The sequence below is a fragment of the Callospermophilus lateralis genome, chromosome 17 (genome assembly GCF_048772815.1).
Source record: "Callospermophilus lateralis isolate mCalLat2 chromosome 17, mCalLat2.hap1, whole genome shotgun sequence".
NCBI lineage: Eukaryota > Metazoa > Chordata > Mammalia > Rodentia > Sciuridae > Callospermophilus > Callospermophilus lateralis.
Genome location: NC_135321.1, coordinates 23,942,157 through 23,967,107, shown reverse-complemented (window position 1 = coordinate 23,967,107; position 24,951 = coordinate 23,942,157). Strand labels below are relative to the sequence as shown.

At 38.0% G+C, this 24,951-nt stretch overlaps 1 protein-coding gene across 2 annotated transcripts in view; it reads right to left on the bottom strand.

Moving 5' to 3' along the window:
• Dym (dymeclin) overlaps nucleotides 1-24,951 on the bottom strand; it is a 354,439-nt gene extending 329,488 nt beyond the window's left edge. Inside the window, exon 1 of one of the 2 annotated variants that reach the window (XM_076836810.2) lies at nucleotides 24,679-24,951. The gene's annotated coding sequence lies outside the window, so the exon portion shown is untranslated. The other variant, XM_076836811.2, reaches the window with a different exon arrangement.

Sequence of the window (24,951 nt, the reverse complement as noted above, 5' to 3'; positions counted from 1 at the left end):
CTTATATGAAGGCATGAGGCTCCCCCAATGCACATGGGCAGATGGGTCTTAGAAACATGTAAGAAATACCAATCTGGCTCCTTGGCACCTGCCTCTGAACCCACAGCCCCTGTTTTCATCCTCCCTAGTCAATTCAGCCTCCATATCAAGCCAGCTAATTATAAGGTTTAACTTCTTACAATAGGCATTGTTAAGCCAAACTAGAAAATTCTATAAAGAACTATTACAGCCAGGTACAGCGGTGCATGCCTATAATCCCAGCAACTTGAGAGGCTGAGGCAGGAGGATCCTGAGTTCAAAGCCAACCTCAGCAAAAGCAAAATGCTCAGCAACTCAGTGAGACCCTGTCTCTAAATAAAATACAAAAATAGGGCTGGGAATGCAGTGCAGAGGCTAAGTACCCTGTGTTCAATCCCCAGTACCCCCACCCCCCAAAAAAAGAACTATTATAAAACGCATGAGTTCCTTACCTTTTTACTATTATTTTGTTTATTTATTTATTTATGTGGTGCTAGGTATGGAACTCAGTGCTTCAGGCATGTTAGGCAAGCACTCTACCAATAAAACACAACACTGGCCTTTTAGAACCCATTCAAAATTACTTTATATATTTTAAGCTATTTAAAATTAAAATTAAAGTCTTACAATGGGATACAATACATTAGTAAAAATGAATGAATCAGAGGGCTGGGGTTGTACCTCAGTGCCAGAGCACTTGCCTACCATGTGTGAGGCACCGAGTTTGATCCTCAGCACCACATAAAAATAAATAAAAAAATAAAGGTACATCAACAACCAAAAAATATTTTTTAAAAATCTTCTGAAAAATGAGTGAATCAGAGCTAGAGTGATCAATATGAATACATCTTAAAAAATATAAAATGTGTAAAAATGAAAAAAAATACAGAATAATGTACATGCTATAGTTTCATTTGTAAGACTTTAAAACATGCAAACAATAGTGTGAATATATTCCTATCTAATACCAAGTATTAAAGCACACAGGAAAAACAAACACCAATTTCTAATGCTATCAGAAAGGTGAGGGGGCTTCAACTATATCCATAAGTAGTTTCTTAAAGGGAAAAGGGGGCTGGGGATAAAGTTTAGGGTGGAGCCCTTGACTAGTATTTGGAAGGTCCTGGAATTAATAACTGCAAGGGGATGGAGGGGACAGAAGGAAAAAGAGATTTAAGTACAAATAGCAAACATTTACATTTGGTGAAAGAAACAGTATGTAGGTAGGTTTTTGTTATATTACTCTCTATTACAATTTGTTTCATATTAATTTTTTTTCTGATACTAGATATTGAACCCTGGGGTGCTTAACCACTGAGCCACATCCCCAGCCCTTTTTATTTTTTATTTTGAGACAGGGTCTTGCTAAGTTTCTCAGGGCCTTGGTAAGTTGCTGAGGCTGGCTTTGAACTCAACAATCCTCCTGCCTCAGCCTCCCAAGCTGCTGGGCTTACAGGCCTGAACCACTGCACCTGGCTCATATTATTAACTTTCAAAAAGAAAAGAATGGTTTTTCAACATCTCAGCAGCAATACTTGAAGCTAGATGTCAGGAAAGCAATGCCTTTAAAATATTAAAAGGAAATAATTTATTAGAATTCTACAACTAGCCAAGCTACCAACCAATTCAGTATTCAAGTAGAATAAAGACTTTTTTGACATGTCAATAATCAAAACACAGTCCAGTGACCCATTCCCAGGAAGATATATGAGGAAATAAGGCAAGACAAGGAAAGACATGGAATTCAAGAAACAGAGATTCAACCTGAACCAGTGGTGAAGAGAAGTCACAGGACAAGAGCAGTACAGCAGGTCAGGCAAGAGTCAAAACAGCCCCAGGATCTCCAGGTAAATAAAAAGTACGACTGAAGATCACTTGATGTGTCTGACTTTATTATGTGAATTGTTACAAGATGTCTGAGAACACGGCAGTATTGAAAAAAATCACAAACGAAACACAATTAAATGATTTTTTAAAGACTACATGCTTTGGGGAAAATAAAAACTGTTCATGTGGCTCAGAGGCAGAGCACTTGCCTCACATGTATAAGGCACTGGGTTTGATCCCCAGTACTGGAAAAAAAAAAAAAAATAGAGGTATCAGACACATTCAGAGCTGGGGATGTAGCCCGGTGGTAGAAAAACTGCCTAGCCTATGTAAGGCCCTGGGTTCGATCCCCAGCCCAGCCCCACCAAGAATAAATAAATAAAGTTCAACAAATGTCATAAAAAACAAAAAAGACTAGGGATGTAGTTCAGTAAAAGTCTCCTGGGTTCAGTCCTCTGCGTGAGTGTGTGCGTGAGAGTGTGTGTGTGTGTGTGTGTGTGTGTGTGTGTGTAAAATACTATCATCTAAATATTAAAGGTTTAACCCAAAATTGTAATGTACATATTGAGAAGATTCCAGAATAAAGAAGAAAGAGTGACAATTTAAGAGTTTTAAATTTTCATCTTCCTTAACAGGTAGGGAGTCAATAGAAAATATGTAAATTACTAAATTTTTAAAAAATAACTGTAAAAGTACATTAGTTATAAGGAGATACAGAACAACAGCATCAGCTAATAGATTTGAAAGTGGCCACCTTTGGGGAAAAGGACTAGATAATGGGGAAGGTGGTAATGCAATTTTTTTTTTAATATTTATTTTTCAGTTGTAGGTTGACATAGTTCCTTTATTTATTTTTTTATGTGGTGCTGAGGATGGAACCCAGTGCCCCATGCATGCTAGGCAAGCACTCTATCTCTGAGCCACAACCCCAGGCCTGCAATTTATTATAAGTTCATCATATTGTTTGACAGCTTTTAAAACCAAATCCATCTATAACTTTGATTAAAAAGTAAATATAAGGGGGGCTAGGGTTGTGGCTCAGCAGTAGAGCGCTCACCTAGCACATATATTGACAACTACAACTAAAAATATGTATATATTTTTTTTAAAAAAAAGTAAATACAAGGAGGAAGGAAAGACAGTGGAATGAAATGGACATCATTACCCCCAAATTCATGTAAAAAAACAAGAATGGTGTGACTCTACTTTGTGCACAACCAGAGACAGGAAAAATTGTACTCTATATGTGTACTATAAAATGAAATGCAATCGCTGTCATATATAACAAATTAGAATAAATAAATTTAAAAAAGAAAAAAGTAAATATATTTTAAACTCCAACATTCCATATCCTATTCAAATTTAAATTTTTAATATACATGGAACATAGAATGTTACCATCATAACTGAAGTAATGATAACAAAAATGTGAATTATTCTTTACTGAGGCACATAATTAGCAAGCTTAAGAAAATCTATGTTTAATACAGTTTAATAACATATATATTAGGGCTGGGGATATGGCTCAAGGGTTAACACGCTCGCCTGGCATACGCGGGGGCGCTGGGTTCGATCCTCAGCACCACATAAAAAATAAAATAAAGATGTTGTGTCCACCGAAAACTAAAAAATAAATATTAAAAAATTCAAAAAAATAGCATATAAATTAAAGCTGATATTTCCAAAATATAAATTCCAAATTTATTACATTGTATAAATTTACTAACAAGCATAAATCAATGCTTAGTCATAAGACTGGGAATTAAATTCAACCCCTCAATAGTGATTGATAAACAGAGCAATAAAACAAAATAGAAAAATGTACCTGGACCCAATAGTGCATGCCTATAATCCCAGCTACATGGAAAACTAAGGCAGACAGGAGGCTCACAAGTTCCAGGCCAGCTTGGGCAACTTAGCCAGATCCTATCTCTTTTTTTTTTTTTTTTTAAAGAGAGAGAATTTTTAATATTTTATAGTTATGGGTAAACACAACATCTTTGTTTGTATGTGGTGCTAAGGATCGAACCCGGGCTGCACGCATGCCAGGTGAGCGTGCTACCGCTTGAGCCACATCCCCAGCCCCAAATCCTATCTCAAAAACAAAACAAAACAAAAAAATTAATAGGGCTAGGTATGCAGCTCAGTGGTAGAGAGCCCCTAGATTCATTTCCAAGTAGAGAGACAGAAAAGAAGGGAGGGAGGGAAAGAGGGAAGGAGGGAAGGAAGGAAGGAAGGGAGGGAGGGAGAGAAGGGGAGGGAGGGAAGAAGAGAGGGAAGGGAAAGAAAGATTCAGAAATGAACTCACAAAAGTACAGACAATTGATTTTTTTTTTAACTTTTTTTAAATTTGTTCTTTTTAGTTATATATGACAGTAGAATGTATTTTGACATACATACATGGAGTAATAACTTCCCATTCTTAATAGTTGTGATGTGGAGTTACACTGGTTGTATATTTATATATGAACACAGGGAAGTTGTAGACAATTGATATTTGTCAATGATATTTGTCAAATGAACAAAGGAAGGACAGTCTTTTAAACAAATAATGCTAGAACAAATGGACAAGAAAAGGGACCAGTTGGGGGAAGGAGTTTTTATAATTTAAATTTTTTACAATTTAATAAGTGTTTTGATGAACAAATATATATAAAACACTCAAGAAATGATAAAACTACAATGAAAGAGAACAGATATTCATTTGTAGGAATGGAAAGTTTCCGTATCTTGTGTGTTAATTATATGAATCTACATGTAATAAAATTTCATAGAACTATACACAAACATCAGATAAAAATGAGAGCATGAAAAATCTGAAGAAACACAAGTCCAGTCTGTGGCTATTATATTGTGCCAATATCAATTTCCTGGTTTTGATAATATGCTACAGTTATATTAAAACTGGGGGAAGATAGGTGAAAAGTACACAGGTACACAGGACTTCTCTATACTATTTTTGCAACTTTTTTTTTTTTTAAATGGGGATTGAACTCACTCATCCACTGAGCCACACCCCAGCCCTATTTTGTATTTTATTTAGAGACAGGGTCTCATTGAGTTGCTTAGTGCCTCACAATCCTCCTGCCTCAGCCTCCCGAGCCGCTGGGATTACAGGCATGCGCCACCATGCCCAGCTATTTTTGTAACTTCTTATGAGTCTATAATTATTTCAAAATAATAAGTTCTTAAAAATAAACAAAAATAAAATAAAATAAAAATCTACATGTCCCAAAGATGCCAATAAATCAGACTAACATGGGTGGCATGCAGCTCAGTGGTAGAGTGCTTACCTAGCATACTTGAGGGCCTGGGTTCAATCGGGAGTAGCACCAAAAATCAGACTAATAGGTAACTTTCTTTCAAACCTCTGTTGTTTATTTTTACATATCACTTCATTATCTATACTATCAAATGATGAGATATTAGGATCTCACATTCTAGCTACTTGGTATCTTGGAATGTACTTTCACTTATAACCTATTACATAAAAAAAAATCTTTCAAATCTTATTCAGAATTGAACTATCAGGATGAATATGTAGCTCAGTGGTACGGCACCTGCCTACATGAATAACGCCCCAGGTTTGATCCCCAGCCCCACAAAATTAAAATAAATAAATAAAATTTTTCAAAAGCTCAACTGTCCTTTAAATTAAATCAAAATATGTATTTGGGTCTTTGGGAAGCTACATTAACTTCATTAACTCTGAGAAACATACAACAGATTTTATCCTCTTTCACCTTCTTAAGGATACTGCTATTTCCTTTTTTACCAAAACTTAAAAATTCTTTTATTTGCCCAATAACTCCTGTGACCTCTAAGTAGGCCTCAGTGAAATATTTTTAAAAAAAATCTCTAGAGTATAAGAACTCAAAAAGTTAAACAAAAAACAAAAAACAAATAACCCAATCAACAAATGGGCCAAGGACTTGAACAGACACTTCTCAGAAGAGGATATACAATCAATCAACAAATACATGAAAAAATGCTCACCATCTCTAGCAATCAGAGAAATGCAAATTGAAACTACTCTAAGATACCATCTCACTCCAATAAGAATGGCAGCCATTATGAAGTCAAACAACGATAAATGCTGGAGAGGATGGGGGGCGGGGGGAGGTACACTCATACATTGCTGGTTGGACTACAAATTGGTGCAGCCAATTTGGAAAGCAGTATGGAGATTCCTTGGAAAGCTGGGAATGGAACCACCATTTGACCCAGCTATTCCCCTTCTCGGACTATACCCAAAAGACCTAAAAAGAGCATACTACAGAGACACAGCCACATCAATGTTTATAGCAGCACAATTCACAATAGCTAGAATGTGGAACCAACCTAGATGCCCTTCAATAGATGAATGGATTAAAAAAATGTGGCATTTATACACAATGGAATATTACTCAGTATTAAAAGAATAAAATTATGGCATTTGCTAGTAAATGGATGGAACTAGAGAATATCATGCTAAGTGAAGTAAGCCAATCCCTAAAAAACAAATGCCGAATGTCTTCTCTGATATAAGGGGGGTGACTCAAAATGGGATAGGGAGGAAGAGCATGAGAAGATGACTACCACTAAATAGGGAAGAGAGGTGGGAGGGAAAAAGAGGGAGAAGGGGAGGTGCACGGAAGATGGAAGGAGAACCTCATCGTTATACAGAATACATGTATGATGTTGTGATGAGAAAAAGAAAAAAAAAAGTGTGTCACATTAGATTGGATAGAGAGAAAGGATGGGAGAGGAGGGGAGGAGCAGGGGGGATAGGAAGGGCAGCAGTATAGAATAGACAATATGATTGCTGTATGTATATAGGTGACTCTATGACCAGTGTGATTCTGCAATGTACAATTAGAAAAATGAGAAATTATACCCCAATGATTCAAATGTATGAATTGCCAAGATCATTGTAATGTCATGTGCAGCTAATAAAAAAAAATTTAAAATAAAAATAAATAAATAAATAATTGCCTTGATGACTTGTTTACAATCTGCTATTTACCAGGCACTCTTGTTAATTAGCAGTTAATACTGTAGGTCTGACATTAGTGCACTGGATAAATACCTCTAAAGTGTATGGTCACACTAGGCTAGTTGAGAGAGTTTGGTTTACTGCCACGTGTAGTTTAAGTACAGCTTCTCCTGGCTCTACGACAGAATCAATTTTGCCTCTCTATGCCTCATTTAAATTAAAAATCTAAAAAGGACACCAAATCAAAATAAATGAGAAACCAGAGCAATTTGTTCTGAATTAAGTAGGCCAGTATTTTACTTTTTGTGTAGCAACTTAAAAGCAATCAATTAAAACAATTTACTTTGGGAATTTAGCATTGTATATGAATGCTAGATTTTCAAAAGAATAAAATTTCATTTTAAAATCAACTCCCTTCCCATCCTACACAAGGCAACAATGAGAAACAATACTTCATAGAAGCCTAAAGAAGAAATTTAAGTCAGACTTGTTATTTTTATTTTTTAAATCAGCAATACACATGGTACAAAATATAAAACTTAAAGGACATATAGTAGAAAGTGTCCTCCTCATTTTCCATGTCCTAACCACCTAGTTTCTCAACTCAGAGAAAACAATACCAGTTTCTTGGGTACAGTTCCACAGGTATTCTATGCACAAACATATGTATTTGTTCTTTTTACACAACCATGGCACATGATATATGCCTCTTTACTTTGCTATTAACATCTATCAGTACATTCTAGAAATTATTTCCTATCTATACATAAAGCACTTCATTCCTTTTACAACTATATATCCATATATATATATATATTATATATAATATATATATATATATATATAAAACACAAAATAATGACAGTGATGAAAATTTACATAATTTACAGATTTTGTTATTACCAATAATTCTCCAATAACAGATAAGTATTATTTATATCATATACAGTCACTTGACATTTCACACACATATGAGTACACAGGTATGATAAATCTAGAGAAGAAACATGGGTCAATGGCCATGTGCATCTCTAGTGTTGATGGGCACTGCCTACTTGCCTTCCATAGTGGCTAAACCAATTTGCACTCCTACAGCAATGCCTGTTTCTACAAAGTATATGATCCTTACCAACTAATACACGAAAATTCTTATTTACAGTTTTAATTTACATATTTCTTTTTTTTTTTCAGTTGTTGACAGACCTTTATTTTATTTATTTATATGAGGTGCTGAGAATCTAACCCAGTGCCTCACACATACCAGGCAAGTGTGCTTGCTACTGCTGAGCCACAGCCCCAACCCCTTAATTTACGCATTTCTTACTGAGAATGAAGTCATTGCCTGTTCATATCCTTTGCCTATTTTCTGTTGGAATTTACAGGATAAACTTTACTTTCAAAACTGCTAGGGTAGACCACAAAGTTAGGTATTAAATCAAAATAAGTGTTCAGACCAGGATCACTGTGAAATCATTCCAAAACAACAATATAAATAAAGACTGCAAGTATCTCAGGAGATACTAGACAAAATACAACAAAAAGACAGCTTACTGACACAAAGGGCAGGGTCTCCTTCTCCTCTTTTCTCACTAAACCCTAGAAATAATGTAGGAGGTTTTTTGTTTTGGTTTGTTTTGGTTTTGGTTTGGTTTTGGTTTTTAAATAGTCAATGAATAAACAGCCATGCTCAAAAATTTCCAAGGAAATTAAGCACCATGACCTGTGCCTGTAATCCCAGCTACTCAGAAGGCTGAGGCAGAAGGACCCAAGTTTGAGGCCAGCCTCATAACTTAATAAGACCCTGTCTTAAAAAATAAAATAAAATAAAAAGAAATCACAGGAGATCACAAGCATTGAGAAATCCTCATAAAATAGAAAACAACTTAAGTTGGTTAAAAAGAGAAATGGGATCCCAGAAAAGGTACAAGAGCTTCCAAGGGCACCATCACAAAGTGTGAGAACACTAATTCCTGCCCACAGGCAGAAAGGCCAGAGCCCAGGGGCTACTAAAAGGCCTGGCCAGAATACCCTGGGCATTCACCCCAACCCAGGCAGCAACATGAGGGCACTATTGGCTGAGAACAGCGAGTGAAGCCAATGCCTGAGCAGCTGAAATGCCCAGGTGGAAAAAGTTCAGCCTAGCAAAAGAGAACTAGTTACTGAGGGCCTTTGGAAGCAAGCTCCACATGCTCCCTACCCCCAGAGAAAACAAAATCAAAGCTGAGTTCCAGTGACATCTATCCTCCAATGATTCATGCCAAGGATTACACACCACACACACACACACACACACACACACACACACACACACATACAAAATCACCTGCTCCTACGGTCTTATCAATGAAAACCAGAATGAGATGGAACTTTAAAAGCCCACTGTTCCATCACCTCCAAAGAATCCTCCTAGCTAGTGCCTCTACTCTCTTACTGTACCAGAAGACTTCCTTGGCTTTCAGCTATTTTCTCTAAATTTGCCCATACTTGATCCTATCTTCAAATCTCTCCTGGCTCCCACCTCTGACCAAAGGCCAGTTCTAGCAATATTCCTAAAATACTCATGCTTTTTAAACTCAGTTTCCCCTTCCAATTCACTATTCCCTAAAGCTCCCACCATGTAAAAGATGGCCTTTGAAATGTTACCTTTCTATCTCCCCAGGTAGATTATTCCTTAAAGCCGTGAATCAAGCTTTTTATCTTTTATTTTTTCCTTATTCCTAATTAACCTACAGAATACTGCTAAAGAGAAAATACCTCCCCCCACAAAAAAAAAAATCTGCCCAAATAGCCAAGGTCCCAACACTAGTAAACATGTGAAAAGATCTTCAGCCTAAATTAGGAGTAAAATGTGTTAATTAAGCAATAAGGAATCCGTTTTACCCCACAGATTAGCTTAAAAACCTTAATGACAGTGTGAGAGTAGTAAATAAACAGACCAATAGTGTGTAGCTATTTGGCAATATCTATCAAAAGTTTAAGTGTACCTGCTGTTTGTAACAACAATTTTGTTTTTAAAAACTTATTATCCCATGGGTAAACTCATAAAAGGTGACAAGTTCTATGCATGCAGATGTCAATCATATCATATTGCTTGCAATAACAACCCAAATGATCACTGTCTGGGGATTAACTGCATTGTGGAAAACTCTGCAGACACTGAAAAGAATGAGAAACACAACTTTAATCCCAGAGGCTCCAGAGGCTGAGGCAGGAGGATCACAAGTTAAAAGACAGCCTCAGCAATTTAGCAAGACACTAAGCAACTTAGGGAGACCCCGTCTCAAAATAAAATTTAAAAAAGGGCTAGGGATGTGGCTCAGTGATTAAGCAACCCTGAGTTTAATCCCCAGTAGCAAAAGAGAGAGAGAGAGAAAGAGAGAGAGAGAGAGATCTTCAACATGTGAATATGTAAAAATATCCTAAATAATTCAGGTAAAAATAAGGATACAGAATAGGTGAAACACGAGTAGGCTCTCATTTATGTAAATAAACATGAACTTAATTTTTTTATTTGTTCTTTTTATGTTTTTATTTTTAATTTTCTGGTACTAGGGATTGAACCCAGAGGCACTAAACTACTGATCCACATCCCCAACCCTTTTTGTATTTTTAGAGACAGTGTCTCACTGAGTTGCTTAGGGCCTTGCTAAGTTGCTGAGGCTGGCTTTGAACTCCCGATCTGCCTGTCTCAACCTCTCAAGCTCCTGAAATTACAGACATGCACCACTGCTCCAGTCTGTTCTTTTTTAGTTATACTTGACAGTAGAATGTATTTTGACATATCAAACATACATGGAGTATAATATAACGTCCAATTTTTGTGGTTGTACATGATGTGGGGTTACACAGGTCATGTATTCATATATGAACACAGGAAAGTCCTGTTTGAGTCATTTACTATCTTTCCTATTCTTGTCCTCACTCCCTTCCCTTCATTCCCCTTTGTCTAATCCAGTGAATTCTACTCTCCCACTCACTTATGGTTAGTTAGCAACCATATATCAGAAATAATATTTGGTCTTTGATTTTTTTGGGATTGGCTTATTTCACTTAGCACAATAGTCTCCAGTTCCATCCATTTACTGGCAAGTGCCATAATTTCATTCTTCTTTATAGCTGAGTAATATTCCACTGAGTATACGTACCACATTTTCTTTATTCATCATCTGTTGAAGGGCACCTAGGTGGGTTCCACAGCTTAGCTATTGTGAATTGAACTGCTATAAACATTGATGTGAGGGCTGAGGATGTGGCTCAAGCGGTAGCGCGCTCGCCTGGCATGCGTGCGGCCCGGGTTCGATCCTCAGCACCACATACAAACAAAGATGTTGTGTCTGCCTAAAACTAAAAAATAAATATTTAAAATATATAATACATATATATATATATATATATATATATATATATATATATATATATTGATGTGCCTGCATAACTGTAGTATACTAAGTTTAACTTCTTTGGGTATGCTAAGGGGTAGAATAACTGAGTAAGATGGTGGTTCCATTCCAAGTTTTCTGAGGAATCTCCATACTGCTTTCCATAGTGGTTGCACCAATTTGCAGTCCCACCAGAAATGTACAAGTGTGCCTTTTTCCCCATATCCTTGCCAACATTTATTATTCCTTGAATTATTTTTAAATTCTTAATTTGTTCTAATTAGTAATTCATGACAGTAGAATGCATTTTGACACATTGTACACAAATGGAGTACAAGTTCTCATTCCTCTGGCTGTACATGGTGCAGAGTCACAATGGTAGTGTAATCATACATGTATATTGGGTAATAATGTCAGTCTCATTCTATAGTCCTTCCAATCCCCATAACCCCACCCCTCTTCTCACTCCCTTCTGCACAATCCGAAGTTCCTTCATTCTTCCCTTACCCCCCCACTATGTTTTTTTGTTTGTTTTTAGGGTACCAGTGATTGAACTCGGAGCACTCAACCACTGAACCACATCCCCAGCTCTATTTTGTATTTTATTTAGAAACATGGTCACACCGAGTTGGTTAGCGCCTCATTTTTGCTGAGGCTGGCTTTGAACTTGCAATTTGCCTGTCTAAGCACCCCCCAACGAAGGTGCTGGGATTACAGGCTTGCACCACCACACCCATCCCACACCCACCACTTTGATCATCCGCTTATCAAAGAAAACATTTGGCCGGGATTGGCTTACTTCACTTAGCATGATATTCTCTAGTTCCATCCATTTACTAGCAAATGCCAAAATTTTATTCTTTTAATGCTGAGTAATATTCCATTGTGTATATATACAACAGTTTCTTTATTCATTCATCTATTGAAGGGCATCCAGGTTGGTTCCATAGTTTAGCTATTGTAAATTGAGCTGCTATAAACATTGATGTGGCTACATCACTCTAGTGTGCTGATTTTAAGTCCTTTGGGTATAGACTGAGGAGAGGGATAGCTGGTGGTTCCATTCCAAGCTTTCTAAGAATCTCCATATTGCTTTTCAGAATGCTACACCAATTTGCTGTCCCACAAGCAATATGCAAGTCTACATTTTTCCCCCCACATCCTCTCCAACATTTATTGTTGCTTATATTCTTGATAATTGCCATTCTGACTGGAGTGAGATGAAATCTTAGTTTTGATTTGCATTTCTCTAATTGTTGAACATTTTTTCATGTTTGTTGATCAATTACATTTCTTCTTCTGTGAAGTGTCTGTTCAGTTCCTTAGCCCATTTATTGATTGGGTTATTTGTTTTTTGCTGTTAAGGTTTTTGAGTTCTTTATATATCCTAGAGATTAATGCTCTATCTGAGGTACAGGTGGCAAAGATCTTCTCTCATTCTGTAGGCTCTCTCTTCACATTCTTGATTGTTTCATTTGTTATAAAGAAGCTTTTTAGTTTGAAACCATTTCATTTATTGATTTATGATTTTACTTCTTGCACATTAGGAGTTTTTTTGTTTGTTTGTTTGTTTGTTTTTTGAGGAATTCAGTTCCCAAGTCAACATGATGGAGATTTGAGCCTACTTTTTCTTATAGTAGGCACAGGGTCTCTGGTGTACTCAAAGTGGTCCTTGATCCACTGTGAGTTGATAAACATGCAGTTCATATAGGATGCTTATAGATCACTCACAGGAGGCATAAGCAACATTTCAAGACCACTTACCTCTGAAAAATGGGGCTGCAACCTGGGGGAGAGGCCTTCACTTTATGTCCAGTACTGCTTGATTTTTTTCCAACAATAAACATGTTATAAAGTTAAAAAGCAATAGTTAAGTGGAGTATGCTTTCTTATCCTTCAAGAAGAATATGAATGTACTCCTGGCTTGTGTTACCATCTCTATATGAGTGATCCTACTACTATTTGTTCAATCTTCACTTCTTAGTCAAAACTCAACCATAAATCTTGCTTGATATTACAATTTGATGTCATTATATCATATTAAATCTTAAAATAGACTTTATTTTTTGTCCCCCAAAATACAAAACCATTTGAAAAGTCACTATGTCTATCAATGTTATCAGCATTCTTGGTTCATGTAATCTCACTCACAAAACCAAGTGCTCTTCCACAAATACCTATTACATATGTACTATAAATTCAAGGTGTTAGGATGATTACTAAAAACACAACAATGAATAAAACTGGGCTTCTGCCATTAATAAACTAAAATCCTAATGGAAAAAACAATATGCCAATAAATTACTAAAATACAGTGCTGCAATGGAGTTGTTTATATACAGGAGATATGGATCACTGGGCACAGTGGACAACACCTGTAATCCCAGCAGCTCAGGAGGCTAAGGCAGCAAGATTGCAAGTTCAAAGCCTGCCTCAGTAACTCAGTCACACTTAACCTTGTCTCAAAATTTAAAAATCAAAAGGGATGGAGATGTGGTTCAGTTGGTTAAGTATCCCCAGGTTCAATCCCTGGTACCTCCTCCCAACCCAAAAATACCAATGACATTCTTCACAAAACTAGAACAAATAGTCATAAAATTCATTTGGAAGAATAAAAGACCCAGAATAGCCAAAACAATTCTAAGCCAAAAAAGCAATGCTGGGGACATCATAGTACCTGACTTCAAATTATACTTCAGAGCTATTGTAACAGAAAACTGTATGATTCTGGCATAAAAACAGACACATAGACCAATGGTAGGGAATAGAAGACACAGAGACAAACCCACACCTATACAGTCATCTGATCCTTGACAAAAGTGCCAAAACTATGCATTGAAAAAAACACAACATTTTTAACAAATGGTGCAGGGAAATTTGGTTCTCATATGTAGAAGAATGAAACTAGATCCTTATCTCTCACTCCACACAAAAACCAACTCAAAATGGATCAAAGACCTAGGAGTTAGACCCATAAACTATGCAATTTCTAGAAGAAAACACAGGGTTACCACTCCAAGCATATAGGCACTGGCAACAACTTTTTCAACAGGACCTCTAAAGTTTAGGAAATAATGCTGAGAGTTAATAAATGGGATGGCATCAAGTTAAAAAGCCTCTGCGCAGCAAAGGAAACAATCAGGAATGTGAAGAGAGAACATACAAAATGGGAGAAAGTCTTTGCTAACTACTCTTTTTACAGAGGATTAATATCCAGAATACATAGAGAGCTCAAAAAAAAAAAAAAAAACTTAATACCAAAAAAACTCAAATAATAAATGGACAAATGAATTAACAGACACTTCCCAAAAGAAGAAATACAATTAGTCAATAAATACATGTAAAAAATGTTCAACATCACTAGCAATTAGGGAAATGCAAATCAAAACTACAATGAGGGCTGGGGATGTGGCTCAAGCGGTAGCGCGATTGCCTGGCATGCGTGCGGCCCAGGTTCGATCCTCAGCACCACATACAAACAAAGATGTTGTGTCCGCCAAAAACTAAAAAATTAAAAAATAAAAAACTACAATGAGATTTCACCTCACCAGTCAGATTATCAGTCATCAAGAATATAATAATAAAAAAGAATAGAAATAATAATGAATAATGAGAGGATGTGAAGAAAAAGGAACTCTTTTACACTCTTGGTAGGACTGTAAAATTAGTACAACCTTTATGGAGATCAGTATGGAGGTTCCTCAAAAGACCAGGAATGGAGCCACTATATGACCCATCTATAAGAGTCCTTGGTATTTATCCTGAAGAATTAAAGTCATCATACTACAGTGGCACATGCATGCCCATGTTTATGGCAGCACAATTCACAATAGCTAAACTATGTAACCAACCTAGGTATCCATTAATGGATAAGTGAATATATACACCATAGAGTTTTACTCATCCATAAAGAAAGGGTCATATGTTGTCTCTCCTATGTGGATGCTACAGAGGAAAAAGGAAAAGAAAGATAGGGGATTAAAAATCAAAGGGAGATCAGTAGAGGAAAGGGATCAGGGGACAGGAGGAAAGGAGGGGGGAGAAGGGCTAGGGAGTGATATTGGCCAAAGCATATTGTTATATTGTGTGCATGTACATATATATAACAACATATTCCATCATTATGTACAACCATAATGCACCAATAAAAAATGTGGAAAGAGAAAAATAAAGCAGCCATGGGAATATAGAAAATCTGAGACAAAGGGAACAGTATGTGTAATGGCACTTTTGTTTAATCAATTTGTTTACATTTCTTATTTCTAGTCTATATGCCAGAAACTAGTTTAGTGCTTTACAATTATTGACTCATTTAGTTCTTGGATCAATCCTAAGAGGTGGGTACTATTATCTCAATTTAGAAATGAGGAAACTAAAGCACAGGGGACATAAGTAATTTGACCAGAGTCCCAGAGATCCTGGGATGATGGCCAAGCCAGGATTTGAACCCAAGCAATCTAATTCCAGAGTCCTTGGTCTTTACCACTTTACTAGGCTGACTCTCCAATGACATCATCAAGTCCTGTAGGTTCTTCTACAACATCTACAACTGAGAAAGCTACTGTCTGTGCCTATATACTAGAGTGTTGACCCTATGTCTTCCTCTAGGAGTTACATAGTTTCTGATCTAACTTCTAGATCTTCAATCTATTTTGAGTTGATTTTTATGAAGACATGGCTAAATCCAGCTCTTCCTTTATAATCTACTACCTCCATGTAGCCCATGCCAGCAAGAGATGGTATGCTCAATGTGTTTCTATAATCTCACATGATTTAGTACAACAGTATCCTGATTTCTTTGCTTCCAATCTCTCAATTTTTAACTCACTTTCTACATTCCACCACTAAATTAATCCTTATAAAACAGAAAATTCAATCCAGCATAGCAAGTGAGACCAAAGGTTTTAGTATGAGATAGACCACGCTAAATCTATATAGCTCAAGTTTGAATATCCATTTTAACACTTATAAAATCCCATAGTATAACAAGAAAAAAATATCCACACTTACGGCTCATAAGATTTTCTGAGAATCAAGCAAAATGATGTGTGCAAGCACTTAATAAAGGACCTGGCACAGAGAAAGTGTAGTCAAATAAACGATCAAATATAATTTATTTTTAATATTAGCAAAATCACTACTTTCAGCATTTCATTAACCAGCTCAAAAACATTCAATGAATAAATTCTTCATTACTAGAAAGACTAAATACTGACATTCTATAATCTCCAAACCTGTGGTACTAAAACTTAGATATGTGCAGAAATAACTGAGGAGCATGGGGTTAAAATTACAAATTCTTGGAGCCAAAATTCATAATGGCAAGGTAAGGCACAGGCACCTCCATTTTTTTAAAAAGTGATTTTTGATACAAGCACTCTGTAAACCTTAATTTGCAAGTAAGTGTCATAACAAAGGTAAAGTTGTGTTATTAGTGTCTATGGTGTTCATCCACACCTCTCCTCCTGCCACTCAGGTGTGTCTTTCAACAGCCCTGCACCTGTTCCACACACCTTCAACCCTGCTCACTTCCTCACAGCATGATCCTCTTTTTCCCTCTGTAATCCTAGAGCACTCACTTCACTACTCATTTAGAATTTAACTACCCTTCCTATATGCCTTGTCTGGCTGTCTAACCCTTATCAAACTTTTCAGATCAGTTACTTTCCCAAGTCAATTTTACCATCATGGGCCAAAACTATACAGTGAAGCAAGAGATGGTATGCTCAATGTGTTGTATGTAATTTGTGAAATATTTACTATAAATATAAAATTAAATCTCTTCTTTTTTGTGTAGCGATTCACTATCTCCTAACCCAATATGCCTTAATGGGAAATAAACATTAGTGAATATGAAAATCCATAATAGCCAAATTCTGTCCTAACATCTTCAAAATAAGTAAACAACACCATAGTGCACTTTGTCCCATTCTAGTTTGAGAAAACATAAATCAAAAGCTATATTTGCTCCATAAAGAAACCATCAAATATTCCAAAATATCCCAAAACAATTTTCCTGTCTCCTAAAAAAGAAACAATATGTATATGCCCAATTTATGCTCAAAAGACTTTAACCCATTTTGTCCCAAGGTCCCAGATGTGGAACACCTATAAAAACTTAAATGGAGCCAGATGCAGTGGTACACACCTGTAATCCCAGTGACTCAGGAGGCTGAGACCAGAGAACTGCAAGTTCAAAGGCCTCAGCAATGGCGAGGCACTAAGCAACTTAGTGAGACCCTGTCTCTAAATAAAATACAAAATAGGGCTGGGGATATGGCTCAGTGGTCCAGTGGCTGAGTTCACTCCCTGGTACTAAACAAACAAACAAACTTAAATGGAGCAACCAATATACCATTTATAACTTTGAAATAATATTTGAATATTATGTTCACAGAATTGAAAACTTGGAATTTAAAGGGTTAAGGAGAAATCTCTAAGTTGAAATAGGAAACCAAAGTAATGGCCAATGGTCACTAGCCACGGGACATGTTGAATGCCACAGGCATCCTAAGTTCATCAAGTAATAGAATACTCTCTGAAAGGCTGCTATGTTTTAAGTGCTATAATAAGTACAGTTGGGTATGCCACACCAATAAATGAAAACAGTGAAAATTAAAAGACATGCCACAAAAATAAGATCAGGGCCTAGGTATTTAGCTCAGGGGCAGAATGCTTGCTTAGCATGCCTAAGGTCCTAGATTCAATATTTAGCACTGAAAAGAAAAAACATATATATGTAATCAGGGGAGGTGTGGAAGATGGAAAGGTGACAGAAGAGTGTAACCAAACCCACAAAGTTGAGGAGGCCCCAACCTAAGTGCTTGCAAAGAGGGACAGTAACAAGCAAGTAGATCACCACGTGGAATCCTGAGAAGGCTACAGAGCAAGTCAAAGCACCAGAGAAAAGAGGCAAGGTGCAGGGGGCAGTGTCCCCATCCCCAGGAGCAGCTGTTAAGTGCGCTTTCTGAACGAAGCTGGCTAGAAGGATCTGGGACTCCAGGGCCAAGATTGGGAAGGTAATGAGGTGGAGGATGAAACTACAAGAATGAAGATAACCTCAATTGACTACACAGTTACACAGTGGGTTTCCCATGCTCTGAGGCAAGAGATTGGAGGATTCTTCTCAAGAGAAACTGAATGGGTCCCAAGGACATTTAGGATTCCTCCCTCCCATACTTAAAACACTGCTTACCACCTTATGGCAATGCCCACCACTCAACAAAATCCACTTAACAAAAAGCTTCCAACCAATATGGGAGGCGGGGCTGGAGGCTGGGGGCGGGGCATCTCAATCTCAAGAAAAGACAGGCAAAATCATTAATTTGTAATGAAAGCCTCCAACATGAAATACAGAAGCCAAAACAAACTGAAAAACGGAATCATAGAAAACAAGATTCTAAGACAAAATCAAAACCTAAAAGTAATATCCTTAGAGAGAATAATAAAAACACCAACAGTAATAATAAAAAACATTATATAGCACCTACTAAGTCCCCCAAGGACTACTCCCATTGTCTCACACACACACCTTCTGATCCATCCTTCACCTCAATCCAGGAGGTGGTACTGTTATTCTTACTGCCTAGATCATGGGTCAGCAAATGATGACCCAAGGACTAAATCGAGCCTGCTGCCCAAAGACTGATTTTTATATTTTTAAATGGCTGAGGGGGGAAAAAATAATAATATTTTGTGACAAGTAGAATTATATGAGATTAAAATTTCTGTGTCCATCTAGAAAGTCATATAACACAACCATGCTCCTTTGTTTACATACTGTCTGTAGCTGTATTTCTGATGTGACAGCAGAGATGAGGAGTTGTTACAGAGACTATGTGTGGCATCCTCAGTTCTTTATACCACTACTCAGCAGACCACACTTCTCCATGACAAGTTACAACTCAACAATATTAGCCAGGCATGGTGGTACATGCCTATAATCCCAGCACTCAGGAGGTCAAGGCAGAATAATTGAAAATTTGAGGCCAGCCTTGGCAATTTGGCAAGACCCTTGTCTCAAAATTTTAGAAAGGTGCTCGGGGTATAGCTCAGTGGTGGAGCACTTGCCTAGTATGTGCAAGGCCTGGGTTCAATCCCCAGTACAGCAAAAATAACTGTAATAACAACAACTCAACAGTATTTCAAGTGTCATGCATATTGCCATACTAAGATTATTTTTTATTAGTGAGTATAATCATGTCAACACAAAAAAAAGTAAACTCTGATGCCATACGTTCAACTTACAGTTAAGTATAGCTTTCTTAATCTAATTAGACATCCAGCACCATAGCTGTGCTAAAGAATACTACATAGGAAACATTAGCCGACTAAGCGTCTGTCACAATATCCTGAGTTGCCCAACCACACAACTCACTCTCAACACATGAGAGCAATGACCAGGAGAATGGGAAAATGTAACACAAGGTAAATTATCACAACAGAATGTCTTCCCAAAAATAAAAAATTACTATGAGGCTACAGCCAAAGCACATTTCCACATGGCTAATTTGTTAATCAAGTAAACAAAGACATTTATCAATAGTGAGTTAAATTGTATTAGATTACAGCAGCCAAAGAAATGTGTCCAGAAAAAACAAACATCTTTAACATCTGAATCCTTCAGTGAAAAGTTACTCAAGTTACAGTCCATATGGAATGATTACAACCATGAATATTTTCAAAACTAATTTAAAAAATATTAACTCAGGAGAATCTAAAGCAGAACCTGCTAAGATATGTAACAATCGATGGTGGTGAAAAAAAACCTATGGAGCAAAAAAGACTTAGCCTAACAAATTTTACAATCCCTGTAAATTGCAAGGTGTGTGGAAAAAAAATAATAATAATAACAGTGTGGAAATGAGTTTTTGCTGCAGACTTGATAGTAATTCTTAATGAATTCAAACTAAAATCAGAAGACCACATTGCTTATGTATAAAACCTCTTGAAGTCATTTCAAGAACAACCAACATTGCTTGAATCATAAGTAACATTAAGTTGTTTTATATACTTCCTATGGTGTCTAAAATTAAAATAAGAGGGACTAGGTTTATGGCTTAATAGTAGAGCACTTGCCTAGCACATGTGAGGAACTGGGTTCAATCCTTGGCACCATAAAAATAAATTAATTAATTAAAGATATTGTGTCCATCTACAACTAAAAATATTTAAAAGAAAAAAAAACAATTATAGGCACATGCCTATAATCCCAGCAGCTTGGAAAACTGAGGCAGGAGGATGGCAGGTTTGAAGTCAGCCTCTGCAATTTATCGAGGCTGTAAACAATCTATTCTCAAAAATAGATATGGCTAGAGATATGGCTCCATGGCTAAACACCCCCGGGCTCAGTCTCTGTATTAAATAAATAAATAAATAACAAGAAGCCAGGCACAATGGCATACACCTGTAATCTCAGCAGCTCAGGAGGCTAAAGCAAGAGGACCCAAGTTCAAAGCCAGCTTTATCAACTTAGTGAAACTCTGCCTCTAAATAAAAATATTAAAAAGGACTAGGGATGTGGTTCAGTGGTCAAATGCCCCTGGATTCCCTACATGGTACCAGAAATAAAAAATAAAAACAAGAATGAGGTCTCCATTCCCACACAAATATACAGCAAATACATTCTCCAAAATCAAAGTATACTTCCAATAGTATTTTTCAGACCTCAATTCAAGTACAAAAAGAAATTTCCACATTTCAGAAACCATTTAGCTATGTAATGAGGAACTTCCACCTAACCCTCAATTGTTAGTGATCAGTCTGTAGTGTGATGATATGCTAAAAGACAATTCTGTAAATACCTTCCAAGCAATGAATATGCCCTATTAAAACCATATGTTTAGGGCTGCGGTTGTGGCTTAGTGGGGGAGCACTTGCCTAGTATGTATGAGGCCCTGGGTTTCTTCTCAGCATGACATAAAATTAAAAGGCAACAGTCTTCTCTAGCTCTAACCATTATCCACTATCATATGTGAAAGATGGCATTCTTGTTGCATTTGCAGAAGCAAAGAAAACCTCCTACTTTCTTAAGCCTCAGCAAACTATTCCAAAACACATTGTGGTAGGCAGAAAAACAAATCCAAAGTTGTCCACTTCTTAATCTATGAACCTATGACTGTTACCTGCAAAGGGACCTTTTAGGTGTGATTAAATAGAGGATTTTTACATGGGAAGATTATCCTGGAGTATCCAAATAGGTCTAATCTCATCACCTAGGTCCTTAAAAGCAGAAAAATTTTCCCCAGCTGTCATCAGACAAGTGTTGACAGAAAAATGATCAGAAAGATGCATCACTGGTGTCTTAGAAGATGGAGAAAGAGGGGGACATAAACCAAGGAAAGTGACAGCCTCTAGAAGCTGGATGAGGCAAGGAAATGAATTCTCCCCTAGAAACTTCCAGAAAGGAACAAAGTCTTGTTGACACACTGATTTTAACCCACTGAGACTCATTTTGGACTTCTATAGATGTATAAAATAATACATCTGTATTATTTCAAGCACTAAATGTATGGTGATACATTATCAGCCATAGAAAACTATTAAACCCACAGTAAATGACTTTTCACAATATATAAAATTATCAAAGCATAATCAAATTGTCCAAATATTTAGAGCACAATAAGAGTTAGTTGTGCATATTGCAATATATTTCACTTCTATTTCTCTCCTGCCATCACAAAATTCCATTCAGTAAAAAGCCAGCAACACCTGTAATCCTAGTGACTTGGGAGGCTGAGGCAGGTGGATCACAGACTTAAGGTCAGACTCAGCAACTCAGCAAGACCCTGCCTCAAAATAAAAAATTTAAAAAAGGTCTGGGGATAGTAGTTCAGTGGTAAAACACATCTGGGTTCAATTCCCAATACCAGAAAAAAAAAAAAGAAAGAAAGAAAATGGGCAGGGCAGCGGGGAGCTAGCAAATGTGTTTTCAAACATTTTTTGCACTGAATGAGCCACTTTATTTTTTTAAATGGAACAGTTAGGACAGCAGGATCTACTGGAAAAATCAAGAGACAGTTACACTATATTCTTCAGAGTCAAACATAAAAGTATTTGCACTGTTTTCCCCCCTTGTATCAAATGGATACCACATTTAAAAAAAAAGTCCTGCTGGGTGTACTGGCATATACCTGAAATCCCAGTTACTTGGGAGGCTAAGCAGAAGGATCACAAGTTCCAGAGCCTGGGTAACTTAACAATACCCTATCTCAAAAAATATAAAGGGCTGTGGATATGATTCACTGCTAGAAAACCTCTGGGTTCAACCCCAAGTACAGGGAGGGAGAAGAACCTTTCTAGATGATATTAAGACTTATTATTAAATTTTGCATGACAAGGATATTATGAGCATATTAAGAGGAGAGTGTGATCTATAAATATTTTATACTGAAATATTTACAGATGAGATGGTATGCCTAAGATCCCCTTTAAAATAATTTGGAGTTGGGGGATAGGAATGAATAGGAATATAGCTGAAACTAAATTGGCAGGAATAAATCACTGCGGGAGCTGGGGAATGGGTACATGGGAATGTAATATATTATTTCACTGTTTGTTTTTTATATTTTTCTTTTTTCAGGGCCTCATACATGCTCAGCAAGTTCTGAAACCACTGAGCTACACTTCCAACCCATTTGAACTGAACTTTTCTTTATTTAAGAGGTACTAAAACAAACCTTGACCTATCATAACAATACAGACTTCTTAATAGCTGAATTGCCATCATATTAACATTGCCTGACCTCAATTCCCTATCACTTTCCATTGATAGTTTTATCAAGTATTCCTTAATCTCAACTCAATTTGCCCTATTTAGTAATCTTATAAGCATAAGCAAGTCACCTCTAAAAAATTGGTTCTTCAACTGCACAATGGGAATATTCATACTTACTCAGACTATCTCTGAGTTGCCAAGAGGATTAGCCAAGATAAAAACTCCAAAGCAGGGGCTGGGGCGGTAGCTCAGCGGTAGTGCACTTTCCTATCATGTGTGAGGCACTAAGTTCGATTCTCAGCACCACATATAAATTAAAAAAATAAAGGTCTATTAAAAACTAAAAATTAAAATTAAAAAAACTCCAAAGCAGGATAATCATTCTAGAAATCCATAGATTCTTAAATTTCATCTTCAGCAGCCATTCACCTGATTCTATAGAATTTCTTCCTTCCACCTACAATTCTCCAGAGCCCAAGCACCTGGGTTTCTCGGGCAAAATTACACTCCTCTCCACTGTCTCCACCCCTGTTTTCATATCTTACAGCCCACCTCTTTCTCTCCACAGGACCTTTGACCAATCTCCACTATCCCCTTTCAAAGATTCCCACTCCATCTGCCCCTAGTCAATCTTTCCGGGGCTCCCATGCTAGCCGTATTGCTGTACCACCCTTTGCAGTACTTTGATTAGCTTTATCACCCCAGTAGCCTCAAATCCCACCATTGCCGCCCCCTTTCAACAAACACCTACCTTTTTACCCTTCAATTAAAACACAATTGATCGTGCTAGGGTTGTGGCTCAGCGGTAGAGTGCTCGCCTAGAATGTGCGAGGCCCTGGGTTTGATCTTCAGCACCACATAAAAATAAATAAATAAAACAAAGATACTGTGTCCAAGTACAACTGAAAAATAAATATTAAAAAAAAAAAATTGCTGCCGGCACGGTGCCCCTGGCCTCCCAACAGTTTGGGAGGCCGAGGCAGGAGGTTCTCGGGCTCAAAGCCAGCCTCAGCATTTAGCGAGGCCCCAAGGAACTTAACGAGACCCCATCTCAAAATAAAAATAATAAAAAGGATTGGGTTTGTGGCCCAGTGGTTAAGCGTCTTGGGTTCAAACCCTGATACAAATAACAACAACTTCTCAGACAAACACACTGAGACAGAAAAGACTGAGAGTGGAGGGGGCGGAGAGATGAGTGGCTGCTAATAGGTTGGGGCTTCTTAGGGGGTGAGGAAAAATGTCCTGGAATTAGTGGTAAGGTTGTACAACTATGGGAATCTGCCAAAAGCCACCAAGCTGTACTTTAGTTATACTTTTAAAGGGCGAATTTTTATTATATCTCAATAAAAATGTATGTGTCAAACACACACCCACACACACACACACACACACACTACTGCTCACCCTGCCCATCACACGCCCATTTGTCAGCCAACATCACCCCATCTCCGGAAGCATCGAGCTGCCCTGCGGTGTCCCCAATTCCCAGCCCAGACGGACCGAGGCCCCTCACACTCTCGCCTCACACACCCCCTCGGGCCCGCTGGGGAGGCGGAAGCCAGGCCCCGCTCCCGCGGCTCGGCACAGCCCTGGGGGTGGCCCAGTACCCTCCAGCAGACGAATGTCCCTTCTCCCTGGGGTGGCGGAGCTGCCACTCACCGCCCGACGCGGGCCTGGAAGGAGAGGTGTCCGGAACCCGCTCTGACAAGAGGCGGGGGCCGAGCTGCGGGGTCCGCGCTGCCGGGGGCGGCGCCACAGCCCACCTGTCTCAGTCTGCAGGAGCTCCGCTTCCAAGCCCACGGACGGAGGGCGGGCTGCAAGAGGGCGTCAGAGAAGCGCGGTCCCGCCGCAGCACGGGTGGCGCACCACCGCTCAGGCCTCCATGTGTCCACGTCTTTGCGGCTCCGGGCCGGGCTCCGGCTGTGAATGGGCTCCGACTAAGCCTCCAACCACGGCCGCGTCGGTGAGGAGGCCGGGGGGCGGGGGAGAGAAGAGGGAAGCGGCCGAGAACGCGGCGAGGTACCGAACAGCCGGGC